The sequence below is a fragment of the Chinchilla lanigera genome, unplaced genomic scaffold (genome assembly GCF_000276665.1).
Source record: "Chinchilla lanigera isolate Chin_1 unplaced genomic scaffold, ChiLan1.0 scaffold00102, whole genome shotgun sequence".
Lineage (NCBI taxonomy): Eukaryota > Metazoa > Chordata > Mammalia > Rodentia > Chinchillidae > Chinchilla > Chinchilla lanigera.
Genome location: NW_004955503.1, coordinates 3,337,720 through 3,344,633, shown reverse-complemented (window position 1 = coordinate 3,344,633; position 6,914 = coordinate 3,337,720).

Below are 6,914 nucleotides of genomic sequence, written 5' to 3'. Positions count from 1 at the left end.
TATATATATATCCATGTATTATGAATATATCTGTTAAAACTATGTCTATTTAAGAGAAAAAAAATAGGAGAACATCTTCATGGACTGTGTTAGGAGCTAAATTGTGCACCTCCATGTCCTAACTCAAATGTTGAATTTTCAACCCTCCGTACTTCAGAATATAACTTTTTCTGGTGATAGAACTTTTAAGAGCTAATTAAGATAAAATGTGATCATATGCATGATCCCTAACTCAATATAAATTTTGACTTTATAAAAAAGTGTAAGAAGAGAAAGTTAGGTCTGAGTAGTTTGATTTTGTCAATGTAACTGAATCTCAGGGTATCCAAATATTTACCTAAATATTATTTCTAGTTATGATTGCAAGAATGTCACTATTAAATTTTTTTAAGAAAGAGTTCCTTTTTACTCCTGATCTCCCAGAACTTTTTCTTTTCTTTTTTTTTTTTTTTTTGGTTTTGGTTTTTCTCCGGTACCGGGAACCGAACTCACGACCTTGCGCTTGCTACGCAGGCGCTTTGCCGCTGAGCTAAATCCCCAGCCCCCCAGAACTTTTTCTATACTTACAAAGCCATAGAAAAGTAAATACAATGAAAAAATATATGAATATGAAGTAAACATAAAAGCAAATAACTTTAATAACATAGGAATTTACTCAATTAAGGAACTTGATTATCTAATAATCACTGACTTCCAGTTTTATTTTTTTCACTTGTGCTGAGTGGGAAATATAAAACCTTGCTCTCTCTTTGTACCTAAAATTTCAGCAGAGCACCCTAGGGCCTTGAAAGGAATTAGGAGGTTTTGATTGGTTGCTAGGTCCCTGACTGTTCTCCTTTCAAAACATCATCCTTCATTCTGTCTCCTAGAATCCTATGAGAAACAAAAGCAAGCTTACTCGGTAGGGTTCCTTGTGCAATATCAAGAATTCTGCACTAAATCATCACCTCGCTCATGTTAGGTCCAGGTCAGGCAGACAGAAGACAAAGAAGCATAACAACCTCGTTTGCTGGCACACTGTTCTGTCACATAAAGATTGTTTTTTGATGCAACCCAAACTTTGTTTTCACGCTGGGGCCACAGTGCTAAAATATAATTCTGACCTGTGTGAGCCAAGAAAACAGTGATGGACAAATACAATACTGAGACAATGAAGATTGAAAAAAATAGTATGTCATTATTTCTACCCATCTCATTTCCATAAGGGGCTTGAGGTAATGAAAAAATAATCAGTGGTTGTAATAAATTACACTTACTTTCAGCAACGATCAAATGACCAGTAGCCATCATGCTGTCTTGTTTTTAAGCTTCTTTCATTTGATGTTTCTTTTTTAAACAGGTTGAGTCCTGTAAACTCTTCTCAGCTTGAGTAAGATAGTAACTCAAAACATTAATACTGGGCTGTTTAAAAATCTCTCCAGTCTGATGCCTTCAAACCTTCTAAAATAAAATTGAATTTGAATAGGATAGTACATGGGAGGTCTGCAAATTATCAGTTCCCAAAAGGCTCTTGCTCTGTTTTCCATATTCTCTTTCTGAAGTCTATATGACAGATATTTTATGCCAAATTCTAAGTAAAAGATGTAAAGTGCTTGTCAAACATTTGATTTTTGATGGAACTGATATAGCCTTCAGTTCTATGAAATATAAAGAACATCTACATAAAATGTATCCACAAAAATTATTTTAACATGGTAAGCATGGATTTTTGAAAGGAAGCAAATACAATGGCTTCCCTTGAGTTTCCCTTACACCGAGCAGGAACCACAATAGATACTAAATCAGTTACTTCTATTTTCTGTTCTATTATATATTATGTTGTACTCTAATTTATCTATTTATGTATCTGTCTCCCCTACTAGACTCCATGAATTGCTTGAGGGCAGAGGTTGTTGGCCATTCATTTTTATTTCTCTGACATCTACCATGAAAGAATCAGAAACTTGTGGAATGAATAAGCAGTCATCTTTTAATTTTGTTAGAAACCATAAGTAAAATTTGTAACACTGTGCTTCTTTCATAGTAAATGTCCTAGAAATGTTAACCAGTATTTGCTATAATAGAGTCTGATGGAGATTCTTAACGGCTATTAAATTTTTTGAAATTTTGAAAGCTGATTAAATTATTATCATGGTGTGGACATTCCCAACATAGAAATTAGGAAATGCACTATTCTGTGACCCCTTCCCCACAAATACCCAGTGTTAAATATTTAGTGTCATACCATGAGGTACAATAACATTATCTTGAGGCTTATGGTAGGTAGATTTCAATCACTGTGACAAGATACAAATACCTGAGAAAATCAGCATGTAAAGAGAAAGGATTTGTTTTGGCTCATGATTTGAGAGGGTTTCATCCATGCTTGCTTGACCGTTTTGCCCGTGGCCCTATGATGAGGCAGAACATGATGGCAGGAGCATGTGGCAAAGGAGTTCTTTTGACTAACATTAGCCGGCAAATAGAGAGATAGGAGAGGGGTGGTGCTCACATATCCTTCCTTGCTAACACTGTTCTCCTATTCTGCTTCCTGATACCCATGAATTGATCAGCTTTGCTCTACCACACCCTTTCACCTTGATGATTCTGCCTTGGAGTCAGTTGACCATAGACTACATACCTTGAAACCTTGAGCCAAATTAAACCTCTCCTCATTTCAGTTGTGGATGCAGGACACTGTCTAAAAAGGTAGGAAAGATGATTAACACAAACATTTTGCTTTTCGAAGCCTCATCAGCAGATTTCTTGAGACCCATCCTAGACCTACTGAATCAGGACATGCATTTTAAGAAAAACCTGATTATTTGCATGAAAATTAATGCTTGAGAAGCTTTTATTCATGATCACTTCAAGTTACAGCTACCTTCTAGAATTCTATGCTTTCATCACTTGGATGAAGATATACAAATAATTTGTATAGTATCTTTCAAAAAGTTAAATTTCAGGATAAATCAAACATCAAATGTTAAAAAAAGTTCTGAAATAATCTCAGTGTACATCGTGATGGGCAAAAATCAGTACAATGAAGTCCAAAGTATAAATTCTGTTTAGGTAAATTCCTAAAACAAAGGAATTGACCACTCTGTATGCCCAAGGTCTGCAAAAGCACACAAGTGACTGCCACATAGGCAAATCACTCCTTTGTCCATCTGTTCTAGATTCTCCACTCTTGTCCTTGACGCTCCTGGGTTTATATTTTATTGTGAATTTTCTGAAATCACCGTGGGAAAGAACAACAGCTTTCTAACTAAACTGTTTAACAAGATCCTTATTTAAAATAACATCTATTTCTCTGAGATCTCCCCTCTTTCCACTGGGTCTGGAATAGGCTTCTGCATCAAACACTACCTGATCAAGACTGTTAACTGGTATTATTACTAGTATTTTAGATAATTCTTTTTTTGTGCTTTCCATTGACTACTGCATCTGCATAACACAACAAAACAAATTCCTAATGTAAACGATTAAAATTGATAAAAGTAACTATAATATGAATTTTTAAATAGAAATTAACAACTTATATGAAATAAATTAACAGGGACTCACAATATAGCCCAGGTTGGATGCAAACTCATCACAATGCTCCTGCCTCAGGCTTCTGAGTGCCAGGATTATAAGCATACAGCACTATGTCTGGCTTTACATATTTATATATAAATATAAATAATAATTTATGCTATTTAAATTATATTTAAATAATATACTGCAACTAATTTTTTGGTTTAAACTTTATATTATAGACTATAAATATTTCCTCAAAATGACTGACCTATTGATCAATTTTCAGAATTATTGCAATTCTTCCTGACTTCTGTTGGATAGAGCACATCTGGCAAACTTTCTGTCAAGGGCCAGATATCCTTTTATCACAACTATTTAGCAGCAACCACAAAATGTATGTTAATCTGTTAGCACATGAGCATGGCTGTGACTGAGTAAAACTTTATTTACTACAGTAGACCACAGTTTGTGGACCCCTGAGGCAGAAGATTCTGTATCATAAGTAGCCCCGTTCTCCTCTTGCACTTATTCCATGTAACTATAGCTCCATTCACATTGATCTGCCTTTTTTCTAATGCAGGAGACTGTATGTTTCTTTGTTCAATGTAAACCAGTGAGTGCAAGATCCAAGCACACTTACTTACAAAATGTTCAAGGTAAGAGCGGAACATATATAGAAGGAGATCTTTTATTCCCACTTCTCCTTTCCTCGTCTCTCCTTGTATAAATGCAAATCTTTGTTCATCTAATTGTTTTTCTCAATCTGATTCTAAAAGAAAATTCATGCATTGAAAATTCTTCATCTCTAATAATAGATTTGGGCAGGCACATGAACCAACACTGAGTTAAATTGCACAAATAAATCTAGACTGAGAAGTTTAAAGATATTTTGCTTTTCATTCTCTACCAGTCATGCCAGAGGAGTGACCAGTTGGAGTCAGCACCCCTGTTCTCTCAGGAGAGCTTAACTAATTCCCCTTAAATCTATTTAGTTCCAAGTCCATGATACTCCTTCCCATGACACTACTTCCCACACTAACTTACTTAACCAATTTGAAGAGGATTAAGACCTCAATTGACACAGAATAAAAAACATGTTCTGGCAACTTTGAGCGGGCACAATAAGTCAAATAAAGAAAATCTGGAGATTGTAACCCATTTTGAATTCAAACTGATATCAGAATGAACTTAATGTTTCTGTTTTAATTTGTAAATTGAGATTTACCAGAACATAAGAAAGACACACAGTCAGTGTAACATCTTTGAAAGTTTAATCCACAAATTCAGTTTATTTGACCCTTGCGGTGCTCCAGATTGCTTGGTTTCTCCCAGTACACTAGGTAATAAAAGACAACTCATCAGTAGAGACCTACCCTGCATATGAAAAGATACCTAAGGGGAAATATGAAATAGTTTTATTTTGTGGCTTAGTCTGTACAATATTTTTCTGATATTTCAAATTCAGAATTTTTAGGTTGCTTAAAATAATGCCAGGGGAAACATTTCTATTTTAATTTGGAGAAGTTGTTACAAACACTGATTTTGGCTTTCCTCCAGATGAGATTTGGGGGTTAATTTATTTGTTTGACAAGAGAACCAGAGAAAAGTCAGATCATTCAACCACTGTAATTTTGAAGTAGACATAACCATGATTCAGGAGCATATTCACCTTATTAGGTGCCTTCTAGTGAAAGACAGTAGTGAAATACTCAAAAAAGAGACCAAACGCAGTAATCTTAATGAACTGCAGCTTGAAAACCATCCAGAAATAGCTGCAAAATCTGCCATGCAGAAAGCAAGCAAAGGAGAAAACAATGACAACTGGGAAATACTAATATTCAGTTTAATCTTTGCATGATATGCATCGAATATCCTCCCAGCTTCCTGCTATAAACTTACAAATGAATATAGGCTACTTCCGCTTCATCTATACTGAACGTTGAAGAAAAGCTTCAATCTCATTGACTAATTCAGCTGTTACTTTAAATTGAATTTTTAAACATATGGACACATAAACCAATCTTTATGCAGAATAGTTCTTTAAACAGTATGAAAACGGTTTGGAACTACATGCTAGGTATCATATAAGTGAATTTTCACAGTATAAAAGAACAAATTCCTGCCAGGGATATAGTTCAGTGGCACAGCACATGCCTGGCAAGCTCAAGGTCATGAGTTCTATTCCCAGTACCAAAAAAACAAAACAAACAAAAAAGAACAAATTCCTTACTGTGATACTTCAGATAACACAACTAAGATTTGTTTCTCTAACTGTTGTAGTTTTCTTTGTATAATAGAGCAACCTCTTTAGTCTCTATTTTCTTCAAACAAATAATAATGTCTCATCTACTAAAGAATGATCAACACATCCTTTTATTCAGTCATTCATTCATTCAACAAATATTTACCAAGCAACTATTATGTATCTATTAATATCTTATACACCACAAATAGACAAATAAATATAGCATAGCATTGTGTATAGGTATGAAAGGCATAGTCAGAAACTAGGTATAGAATATCAAGAAAAGGGAGAAAAGGAAACACCTAACTTAACTTGAGATTTGTATATCAATCTAACAAATACCATTTTCATCATTGGATAACACATTGACCTGGTGTTTTGTTATATAGATGATAGATAGATAGATAGATAGATAGATAGATAGATAGATAGATAGATATTCCTGAGAAATTTTCCTTATCAGTTATCATTCTTGAAAAGAAAATATTACTATACTGGGGCCTACCTTTGTATGTAGGACCCTGAGCATAAGAACTCATCAGCCAAGAATATGGAACTGGTCTGAGAGAATCTGTTAGTGGAAAAAGTTGAGCCTGGAGAATTCTACTGATGTTTTTATTGGTGCATGGTGAGAGTTTCAGCCTGTCATTCTCCCCTAGCTCAGTTGACTAGAATTTAGCTGATAAGCGGAGCCAGTGAGGGGAACAGGAGACAGTAAAGAAGACAATCTTTTCCAATGTTAAGGTATTTTATAGTCTTAGAAGGGTTGATATACAACCAGCATGCACTGGTACCTTATTGCTCAATATTTTAATATCACTCAGGGCTAAATTAAAAAAAAATATCACTCGGGGCTTAAGTACCAAATTTATTATAAAGTACATGGAGAATTTCACTTTTAAAGTTTTGAGACTTCATCAAGAAAGAGGTTCCTCCTGAGACAGGTCTTTGAAAGACGAAGAGGATCTAGACTTGCGAAGAGAGGTGAGGGCATTCCAGGTGATGAGGACACATTCACAAATAAGAAACATGTTCAGTGTAGGTAAAAGTACAAGTCTGTCAGTGTGGAGACAGCATACAGTCCCAACAGAAAGGTAGAAGTTAAGACCAGAAATCTGCATTGGACAACAATTATTGCCAACTTGGATGCCATGTTAGGGATGAAAAG